Raw genomic sequence first — 12,005 nt, forward strand, 5'->3', positions numbered from 1 at the left:
CGTGTTGGGGATTGGTGCCAAAGTGCCATACTTCAGTAGTTTTGATTCACTTCCTAGGCCATTTCGCGCCCACCTTTCATACAATGCACCAATTGTGGCACGCTCCCAGCTCTTGCGTCTCAACTTCTTTTTACATCAAATCGTCCGATTTTCATCAACTTACATCTAAACTCATTCCTACACATAATAAACACGTAATGAGCATATTTTATGTTTATAAGCATGTGATCTCCCACAACTCACATAAAAAATAATATGCAAACATACTAAAAAAATCCACTTTTCATCATTTATCACTATCCTACACGTAACCTCTTGCTCGTCCTCGAGCAACTTGAAATTAAGCACATCAGCAAGCAAGACAATTCCAAAACATAGTCAAGCATCATATCAATGACAATGATTTATATCAGAGCTTAGAACCTAACATATGCACTATTCATACTTTCCTCATTTTTTGACCAATGCTGTCAGGACCCAATTTTATCTATAGGTCGTGATGGCGCCCGACACTACGGCTAGGTAAGCCAACTTAATAAATTAATCATTCATTAGCAAAATTTAAAACCAAGAGAAATAACAAAATCCAAATTCTACCAATATGTGTGCCAAGACCTATTGTCACAAGTGTATAAGCATCTAGTAGATTATACAAAACCTCAAATACTGTCTGAAATAAAAATAGACAGAATGAAAAATACAAAGAGAGACACTAGTAGCTGCATAACGGATCAGAGAAACAACTCACCACTAAATTTCTGGATAACGTGGGTGTAAGATGATAGGTCCCCCACTAGTACTTGCCTCAGTTTCTGCACAAAAAGTGCAGCAAGTGTAGTATGATTACGTAAACAACGTGTATCCAGTAAGTATCAACCCTAATATCGAAGTGGTAGAGACGAGATGACCGACTTTGACACTCACTATGGGTCAATAATAATAATTGAATTACAATTAGGATATTTAAATCAGCATAATTTACAGAATTTAAAATAATTTATTAAATCAGCGAAAATAATCAAATTCCTTCAATTCAAATAATTTTCAATTTATCAATTAAATATCATTTATAGGAATAACAATAAATTCTTTAACAAGCAAGAATAATAATTCATTAAATTTCAAGGATTTTTTCAATTTATCAATTAGCTTCGCAAGCTGAAATAAATTATTAAAGTATCGTGTAATTATTATTATTAAGCACGATTTCTGCCGATGATGTACGACCCGATCCAGAGTGTCGTGTACACTGCCGAGGGACGTGCGACGCAATCCATAGATGCATCTATCCTGCCGAGGCGTTCGGCCCGCTCCACAAGAAAGGAGGACATTTTCTTATGTACCTCCGGAAGGAGAGTATATTTATTATAAGATAAATTCGGGAGGAAGAACAATTTCTCTTAATAATTAATTAATTTAAACAGAAACTCAAGTATATGCGATTTTCATCCTTTAATATTTTTATCTAACAATTCACAATATATGTATATATCAAATAATATTAATTAAAAAAAAATATAATTTGCACAAGTAATTCACGCTTTGAGTCCTAAACTACCCGGACTTTAGTATTAATAGTAGCTACGCACGGACTCTCGTCACCTCGTGCGTACGTAGCCCCCACAATTAGCAACAATTATTTAATTTAAATCACCTATGAGGTAATTTTCCCCTCACAAGATTAGACAAGAGACTTACCTCGTCTTGCTCCAATTTAATCTACTATAAGGCCTTTTCCACGATTATCCAACTATGTCTGGCTCGAATCTAGCCAAAAATAATCGATACAGTCACTAAAAATTATAGGAATCAATTCTATAAGAAAATACTACATTTTCAATAAAAATTCTGAAATTAATTAAAAATTTGTCTGTGGGACCCACGTCCCGGAATCCGGCGAAAGTTACGAAATATGAACACCCACTCAATCACGAGTCTACCTATACCAAAATCACTAAATTCTGACAATAATTCGCCCCTCAAATCCTCAAATCTATCCAAGAGGGTTTTCAAACTTTTCCAATTCAATTCACCAATTAAATGATAAAAATAGTGATGGATTCGGATAATTTAACCAATATTGAGTTAAGAACACTTACCCCGTTGTTTTCTCTGAAAATCTCCCAAAAATCGCCTAAATCCGAGCTCCAAATCGTTAAAAATGGCATTTCAGAACTTAAACTCTCTGCCTAGTGATTTCTTCTACGCGATCACGTAGCACTAATTTTCTGCCCAAACATTAACCCTACGCGATCGTATCAAGTCCCACGCGATCGCGATGCACCAGGTTCTGACTCTACGCGATCGCATCCCTCTTCACGCGATCGCGTAGCACAAACGCGTGGCCCAGCTTCCTCTCAAATTTCCCCCTACGCGATCGCAAACAATGACATGCGATCGCGATACACACACTGGCCAATCCTACGCGATCGCGGGCGTATCCACGCGATCGCAGTGAACAAATTTCCAGCTGCCTAAATTAACCTTACGCGATCACAAACCCATTCGCGTGATCACGTAGAACAAATCCACCTCTGCCTAAATTACTCTACGCGATCGCAGACCAACTTACGCGATCACGTATAAGGATACCAGAAGAAAATACCAGCAGCTATCAGCAGTGTTCCAAAGGCCAAAAGTGATCCGCTAGTCGTCCAAAATTCACCCGAGCCCCTCGGGACCTCAACCAATTATACCAACAAGTCCCAAAACATCATACGAACTTAGTCGAACCCTAAAATCACACCAAACAATGCTAAAACCACGAATCATCCCTCAATTCAAGCTTAATGAAACTTAAGATTTCCAACTTTTACATTATGTACCGAAACCTACCAATTCATGTCTGATTGACCTCAAAATTTGCACACAAGTCATAAATCACATAACGGAGCTATGAAAATTTTTAGAACTGGATTTCGACTTCGATATCAAAAAGTCAACTCCCTCGGTCAAACTTCCAAACTTAAATTCCTATTTTAGCCATTTCAAGCCTAATTTAACTACGGACTTCCAAATAAAATTTCGAACACGCTACTAAGTCCAAAATCACCATACGGAGCTGTTGGAATTGTCAAAATTCTATTCTGGGGTCATTTTCTCAAAATGTTGACCGAAGTCAAATTTAGCACTTTAAGGCCAACTTAAGGAACCAAGTGTTCCGGTTTCAACCCAAACACTTCCAAATCCCGAACCAACCATCCCCGCAAGTCATAAATCATTAAAAGCACATAGGGGAAATTTTATTTTAAGGAACGGGATTCTAAAAGTTAAAATGACCGGTTGGGTCATTATATTCTCCACCTCTTAAACAAACGTTCGTCCTCGAACCCAGAATTGTACCTGGAGTGCTGAATAAGTGTGGATATCTGCTCCGCATGTATTCCTCGGTCTCCCAAGTCGCTTCCTCGACTGGTTGGACCCTCCACTGGACCTTTACTGCAGAAATCCTCTTGGACCTCGACTGGCGAACTTGTTTATCAACAATGGCAAATGGCTCTTCTTCATAACCCAAACTCTGATCTAGCTGAACTGTGCTGAAGTCCAACACATGTGATAGGTCAGCATGATACTTGCGGAGCATAGATACATGGAAAACCGAATGAACTCCCGATAGACTGGGAGGCAATGCAAGCTCATAAGCAACCTCTCTAACTCGTCTCAACGCCTCAAATGGGCCTATAAACCTTGGGCTCAACTTTCCCTTCTTTCCGAATCTCATAATCCCCTTCATCGGTGAAACCTTCAAGAAAACTTTTTCACCTACCATAAAGAATAAATCACGCGCTTTCTGATCCGCGTAACTCTTCTGTCCGGACTGTGCTGTACGAAGTAGCTCCTGAATCAACTTTACCTTTTCCAAGGCATCCTTTACCAAATCAGTACCATATAACTTAGCCTCACCGGGCTCAAACCACCCGATGGGCGAACGACATCGCCGACCATACAAAGCCTCAAATGGAGCCATCTCGATGCTAGATTGGTAACTGTTATTATAAGCAAACTCGGCCAAAGGCAAGAAACGATCCCACTGACCTCCAAAGTCAATCACACATGCCCTGAGCATATCCTCCAAAATCTGAACTGTCCGCTCTGACTGCCCATCGGTCTGCGGATGAAAGGCTGTGCTGAGCTCTACACGGGTCCCCCAACTCACTCTGTACTGCTCTCCAGAAATGTGAAGTAAACTGAGGGCCTCTATCTGATATAATAGTCCTGAATATAAATTTGGGCCAACCTCTCTGAAGTATACGTAGTCACAACAAGAATAAAGTGTGCCGACTTAGTCAACCTGTCAACAATCACCCAAACTGCATCAAACTTCCTCAAGGTCCGCGACAACCTAACTACAAAGTCCATGGTAATTCGTTCCCATTTCCACTCTGGTATAGTCATCTGCTGAAGTAGGCCATCTGGCCTCTGATGCTCATATTTAACTTGCTGGCAATTTAGATACTTAGCTACATATTCAACTATGTCCTTTTTCATTCGTCTCCACCAATAATGCTGCCTCAAGTCACGATACATCTTCGTAGCACCTGGATGAATAGAATACCGAGAACTGTGTGCCTCCTCCAGGATCTTTTTCCTCAGTTCATCTACATTAAGAACACACAGACGATCCCAGAGTCGTAAAATACCATCCGCACCAACAGTAACTTCCTTGGCACCACCTCGTAGTACCGTTTCTCGAAGAACCATTAAGTGTGGATCGTCATACTGACGAGCCTTGATCTGCTCAAATAGTGAAGACTGAGCTACAACACATGCAAGAACTCGGCTGGCTCTGAAATGTCCAACCTCACAAGTCGGTTAGCCAACGATTGAATATCCAAAGCTAATGGCCTCTCCTATGCTAAAATGAAAGCCAAACTACCCATACTCTCCGCCTTCCTACTCAAGGCGTCTGCGACCACATTTGCTTTGCCCGGATGATATAGGATAGTAATATCATAATCTTTTCGTAATTCAAGACATCTACGCTGCCTTAAATTTAGGTCCCTCTGCTTGAACAAATGCTGCAAACCGTGATGGTCAGTATAAACTTCACAGGACACCCCATAAAGATAATGCCTCCAAATCTTAAGGGCGTGAACAATCGCAGCTAACTCCAAATCATGTACCGGATAATTCTGCTCGTGGGGCTTCAACTGACGTGAAGCATATGCAATAACTCGCCCTTCCTGCATTAATACATAACCCAAACCAACACGTAAAGTGTTGTAATACACTGTATACATTCCCGAACCGGAAGGTAACACTAACACTGGTACTGTAGTCAATGCTGTCTTGAGCTTCTGAAAGCTTGCCTCACAATCATCGGACCATCAGAACTGAACACCCTTCTGGGTTAATTTGGTCAAAGGTGCTGCAATAGATGAAAAACCTTTCACAAACCGACGATAATAACCTGCTAAACCCAGAAAACTCCTGATCTCAGTTACCGAAGTGGGACGATGCCAATTCTGAACTGCCTCAATCTTTTTGGGATTAACTTTAATACCTTCGCCCGATACAATATGTCCCAAAAATGCTACAGACTCTAGCCAAAACTCACATTTAGAGAACTTAGCATATAGCTTTTGTTCCCGCAATGTTTGAAGCACTACTCTCATATGCTGATCATGTTCTTCCTTGCTACGTGAGTAGATCAAAATGTCATCAATGACAAACGAATCAATATATGGCCTGAATACCCTGTTCATCAAATTCATAAATGCTGCCGGGGAATTAGTTAAACCAAAAGACATTACCAGAAACTCATAATGACCATATCTAGTACGGAAAGCAGTTTTCGGAACATCCGAATCTCGAATATTCAACTGATGATACCCCGACCTCAAATCGATCTTAGAGAACACCCTAGAACCCTGCAACTAGTCAAATATGTCATCAATATGCGACAACGGGTACTTGTTCTTAATAGTGACTTTGTTCAATTGGCGATAATCAATACACATCCACATTATTCCATTCTTCTTTTTCACAAATAATACCAGTGCACCTAAAGGCGATACACTCGGTCTGACGAATCCTTTGGCTAGTAATTCTTCAAGCTATTCTTTCAACTCTTTCAATTCTTTCGGAGCCATGCGATATGGTGGGATAGATATAGGCTGAGTATCTGGAGCCAGGTCAATACAGAAATCAATATCACGATCAGGTGGCATACCTGGAAGATCTGAAGGAAATACATCGGAGAACTCTCGAACTACAGGCACTGAATCAATAGCCGGAGTCTCTGCAATAGTATCCCTAACATAGGCTAGATAAGTCAAACAACCCTTCTCAACCATGTGTTGAGCCTTTATAAAAGAAATAACCCGATTAAATGAACTAATCGACGAACCCTTCCACTCCAGCCTAGGCAAAGATGGAATAGCCAAGGTAACGGTTTTGGCATGACAATCTAGAATGACATGATATGGAGATAACCGGCCCATACCCAGAATAATTTCAAAATCGATCATCTCGAGCAATAAGAGATCTACTCTAGTTTCATAACCGCAAAATGTAATAATACAAGACCGATAGATCCGGTTCACAATAACAGAATCGCCTACAAGAGTGGACACATAAATAGGAGTACTCAAGGACTCACAAGAAACACCCAGGAATGGAGCAAATAGAGATGACACATATGAATACGTGGATCCTGGATCAAATAATACTGAGTCATCTTTGCCGCAAACAGAAATAATACCTATAATCACAGCATCTGAGGCCTCTGCATCTGGTCTAGCCGGAAAAGCATAGAACCGAGCTGGAGCACCAACTGGCTGGCCTACGCCAGGCTGACCTCCACCTCTAGGATGACCCCTACCCACCTGTCCTCCACCTCTTAGTGGTCGGACTACTGGTGGAGCAACTGGTCTGGTAAGCATAGGCTGCTGACCCTGCTATACTGGTCTACCCCGAAGACTGGGGCAAAACCTCCGCATGTGACTGGGATCCCCGCACTCGTAACAACTCTACGGTGCGATGGGGTGCTGACTAAGTGTCTGGCCTTGGGGAACTAAATACCCACTGGGAGGACCCTGAATAGCTGGTGGGCGGTAAGAACTCTCTGGTATAGCACTGAGATAAGGTCACACTGGAGCACCTCAAGGAGGTGGTGGTGCTGGATATGGGGGTCTGCTGGACTGCCCCCTTACAAACTGACCTCTGCCCCCAGACGGAGCACCCCTGAACTCCCCAGAGTACCTGAACCACTTATCTCTCATAATATGCTCTCAGCTCCACTGACGCACACTCTTAATCCTCCGGGCTATCTCCACAACTCGCTCATAAGAAGTACCCATCTCAACCTCTCGAGCCATAGTGGCCTGAATACCAGTATGTAAACTGGCTACAAACCTCCGCACTCTCTCCGCCTCAGTAGGGAGTATCATAAGTTCATGGCGAGATAATTCAAAAAACCTTGCCTCATAATCAGTCACAAACATCTGACCCTGCTGGAGCTGCTCAAACTGAAATCGCAAATCTTCCCTCTGGAAGGGTGGAATATACCTGTCCAGGAAGATACGGGTGAACCTGTCCCAAGTCATGGGAGGGGAATCTGATGGTCTTCCAAGAGCATAAGACTGCCACCATCTACGGGCTCTGCCCTCTAGCTGAAAAGTAGCAAAGTCAACCCCATGAGATTCCAATATCCTCATGTTGTGCAGTTTGTCCCTGTAACGATCAATGAAGTCCTGTGGATCCTCATGTCGCTCACCCCCAAAGACAGGAGGATGTAATCTAGTCCATCTGTCCAATAGTTTCTGAGGATCGGCGGCTACAGCTGGCCTGGGCTTAGGTATAGCTGCTGCCACTGGCTGGGCTCCACCTACGGGTAGTGCACCCTGGGTCTGATATACAACAGCCGCCTGTCCATGAGCCTGCGCGGTAGGGGTCTATGCTCCCCCGCCCGCCTGAGATGTGGCTCGGTCTGCCGGAAATAAATCGGCCTGAGTCATATTGTCTGTGAACCGCAATATACGACCCATGAAATCCTGAAATCCCGGTGCAGATGTGAAATCCACCGGAGCTGGCTCTGCCACAGGCACCTCACCCTGCTCCTCAATAATGGGATTCTCCGCTGGACTCACTGGCGGCATAACTGGAACAGTCCTGGGATGTCCTAGCCCTCTACCACGGGCTGGAGCCCTCCCTCGGCCTCGACCTCTAGCAACTGGGGGACTAGCTCTTCCCTGGTCTGGAACTTCATTCGAGCGCGTTCTCACCATATGTGAGAGAATAAGAGAAGGATATTTAGTACTACATTAATTGCACGATGGAATATGAAGAAAGGTAATTTCTTAACACCTTGTAGCCTCTCGAAGATAAGTACCGACGTCTCTGTACCGATCTACAAGACTCTATTAGGCCTGCTCATAACTTATGAGACATAAGTGAACCTAGTGCTCTGATACCATGTTGTCAGGACCCAATTTTACCTATAGGTCGTGATGGCGCCCAACACTACGGCTAGGCAAGCCAACTTAATAAATTAATCATTCATTAACAAAATTTAAAACCAAACAAATAACAAAACCCAAATTCTACCAATATGTGTGTCAAGACCTGGTGTCACAAGTGTATGAGCATCTAGTAGATTATACAAAACCTCAAATACTGTCTGAAATAAAAATAGACAGAATGAAAAATACAAAGAGAGACACTAGTAGCTGCAAAATGGATCAGAGAAAGAGCTCACCACTAAGCCCCTGGATAACGTGGGTGTAAGACGATAGGTCCCCCACTAGTACTTGCCTCAGTTCCTGCACAAAAAGTGCAGCAAGTGTAGTATGAGTACGTAAACAACGTGTACCCAGTAAATATCAAGCCTAATCTCGAAGTGGTAGAGACGAGATGGCCGACTTTGACACTCACTATGGGTTAATAATAATAATTGAATTACAATTAGGATATTTAAATCAGCATAATTTACAGAATTTAAAATAATTTATTAAATCAGCAGAAATAATCAAATTCCTTCAATTCAAATAATTTCTAATTTATCAATTAAATATCATTTAGAGGAACAACAATTAATTCTTTAACAAGCGAGAATAATAATTCATTAAATTCCAAGGATTTTTCAATTTATCAATTAGCTTCGAAAGCTGAAATAAATTATTAAAATATCCTGTAATTATTATTATTAAGCACGATTTCTGCCGAGGATGTACGGCCCGATCCAGAGTGTCGTGTATACTGCCGAGGGACGTGCGGCGCGATCCATAGATACATCTATCCTGCCGAGGCGTTCGACCCACTCCACAAGAAAGGAGGACATTTTCTTATGTACCTCCGGAAGGAGAGTATATTTATTATAAGATAAATTCAGGAGGAAGAACAATTTCTTTTAATAATTAATTAATTCAAACAGAAAATTAAGTATATGAGATTTTTATCCTTTAATATTTTTATCTAACAATTCACAATATATGTATATATCAAATAATATTAATTAAAAAAAGAATACAATTTGCACAAGTAATTCATGCTTTGAGTCCTAAACTACCCGGACTTTAGCATTAATAGTAGCTATGCACGGACTCTCGTCACCTCTTGCATACGTAGCCCCCACAATTAGCAACAATTATTTAATTTAAATCACCTATGAGGTAATTTCCCCTTCACAAGATTAGACAAGAGACTTACCTCGTCTTGCTCCAATTTAATCCACTATAAGGCCTTTTCTATGATTATCCAACTATGTCTGGCTCGAATCTAGCAAAAAATAATCGATACAATCACTAAAAATTATAGGAATCAATTCTATAAGAAAATACTACATTTTCAATAAAAATTCTAAAATTAATTAAAAATTCGTCTATGGGACCCACGTCTCGGAATCCGGCGAAAGTTACGAAATATGAACACCCACTCAACCACGAGTCTACTCATACCAAAATCACTAAATTCCGACAACAATTCGGCCCTCAAATCCTCAAATCTATCCAAGAGAGTTTTCAAACTTTTTCAATTCAATTCACCAATTAAATGATACAAATAGTGATGGATTCAGATAATTTAACCAATATTGTGTTAAGAACACTTACCCCGTTGTTTTCTCTAAAAATCTCCCAAAATCGCCTGAATTCGAGCTCCAAATCGTTAAAAATAGAAAATGGGACGAAGTCCCATTTTCAGAACTTAAACTCTTTGCCCAGTGATTTCTTCTACGCGATCGCGAACTTCCTCACGCGTAGCACAAATTTTCTGCCCAAACATTAACCCTACGCGATCGCATCAAGTCCCACGCGATCGCGATGCACAGGTTCTGACTCTACGCGATCGCATCCCTCTTCACGCGATCGCGTAGCACAAACGCGTGGCCCAGCTTCCTCTCAAATTTCTCTCTACGCGATCGCAAACAATGACACGCGATCGTGATACACACACTGGCCAATCCTACGCGATCGCGGGCGTATCCACGCGATCGCAGTGAACAAATTTCCAGCTGCCTATATTAACCCTACGCGATCGCAACCCCATTCACGCGATCGCGTAGAACTAATCCACCTCTGCCTAAATTACTCTACGCGATCGCAGACCAACTTACGCGATCACGTATAAGGATACTAGAAGAAAATACCAGCAGCTATCAGCAGTGTTCCAAAGGTCAAAAGTGATCCGCTAGTCATCCCAAATTCACCCGAGCCCCTTGGGACCTCAACCAATTATACCAACAAGTTCCAAAATATCATACGAACTTAGTCGAACCCTCAAATCACACCAAACAACGCTAAAACCACGAATCATCCCTCAATTCAAGCTTAATGAAACTTAAGATTTCCAACTTCTACATTATGTACCGAAACCTATCAATTCAAGTCCGATTGACCTCTAATTGTGCACACAATTCATAAATGACATACCGGAGCTATGAAAATTTTCAAAACTGGATTTTGACTCCGATATCAAAAAGTCAACTCCCCGATCAAACTTCCAAACTTAAATTCCTATTTTAGATATTTCAAGCCTAATTTAACTACGAACTTCCAAATAAAATTCCTAACATGCTCCTAAGTCCAAAATCACCATACGGAGCTGTTAGAATCGTCAAAATTCTATTCCGAGATCGTTTTCTCAAAATATTGACCGAAGTCAAATTTAGCACTTTAAGGCAAACTTAAGGAACCAAGTGTTCCGGTTTCAACCCAAACACTTCCAAATCACGAACCAACCATCCCCGCAAGTCATAAATCATTAAAAGCATATACGGAAAATTGTATTTTAGGGAATGGGGTTCTAAAAGTTAAAATGACCGGTTGGGTCATTATAAATACCAGGACTATTTAAAATATTTATGTGACTCTTCTAACATCCTAGCCTCAAAACGTGACTCTAATATATTTTTCTCAATGACTCGCTTGTTGTGCCAACTAAAGATACGAGTTCCTTACCAATCCGTCGTAAAGCATGTGCCCTCACCAATAACACAAAGAGAGTAACCAGTCCGCACACTCAAATATGAATTCAAGTATAATTTAAGGACTCACATATTGAAAGAATGCACTCACTATCGCAAAGAAATGGTCATGCCACCCAAGTTCGTACCATAGATTTCTCGTAGTGTAAGTTTCTACGAATTAAAGCTCGCAAAGTCTAGGATCAATTAGGACTTTATGGGTTGTAGTGTAGGCTAAGGATGGGTAGGATAGGTATAGATAATAGTGACTAACCCTCTAAAGTACTTTTAATACACCACACTTCAGTTTCAAGCATATTCTTATCATGACCAATTCAATGTCTTGCCATGAAACTATACACATTTAAACCCTTCTTCATTAAGCACATCAAAATATAGATACTTACTAGCCCGGATAAAGATATGAGAGGTGTCATTCAATTTTTTTCCACACTCTCCTTAATTTGGTATTTCCGGCTAGTAAGGCTTTTACCCATAATTGCACCTTCGGCGTTCCTATGGTTCCACTCAAAAGCTACCCAATCATTTTTCTTTACTCTTTCAGTGACTTAAGTTCTTTTGGAGGTAAAAGGTGAACAATATA

The sequence above is a fragment of the Nicotiana tabacum genome, chromosome 15 (genome assembly GCF_000715075.1).
Source record: "Nicotiana tabacum cultivar K326 chromosome 15, ASM71507v2, whole genome shotgun sequence".
NCBI lineage: Eukaryota > Viridiplantae > Streptophyta > Magnoliopsida > Solanales > Solanaceae > Nicotiana > Nicotiana tabacum.